This window comes from Crocuta crocuta, unplaced genomic scaffold (assembly GCF_008692635.1).
Source record: "Crocuta crocuta isolate KB4526 unplaced genomic scaffold, BGI_CrCroc_1.0 scaffold224, whole genome shotgun sequence".
Classification (NCBI taxonomy): domain Eukaryota; kingdom Metazoa; phylum Chordata; class Mammalia; order Carnivora; family Hyaenidae; genus Crocuta; species Crocuta crocuta.
Window position 1 is genome coordinate 1070051 of NW_027529545.1, and position 314 is coordinate 1070364.

Consider the following 314-nt stretch of genomic DNA (forward strand, 5'->3'; position numbering starts at 1 on the left):
ATTTCCCCTTTTTATCAGGACACTGGCCATACTGGGTTTGTGGGCACGCTAATAATGACCTCATCTTAAGTCGAGCATTTACAAAGATCCCATTTCCCAACAAGATCATATCCACAGGTAATGTGCTTTCCGCACCTTTTTGGTGGACCCCGTTCAACCCCAAACATTCACATTCGCAGAAGGCTGTGAAAAACCTTACCCAGGGTCCGTCCAGTCTCTCCTTCTGGCGTCTGCGCTCTGTCCCCGCTGAAGGGCTCCACTGTCTCCGTTCGCACGCTTTGCTCAGCGGCGACACTGCAGACCAGCACCAGCAT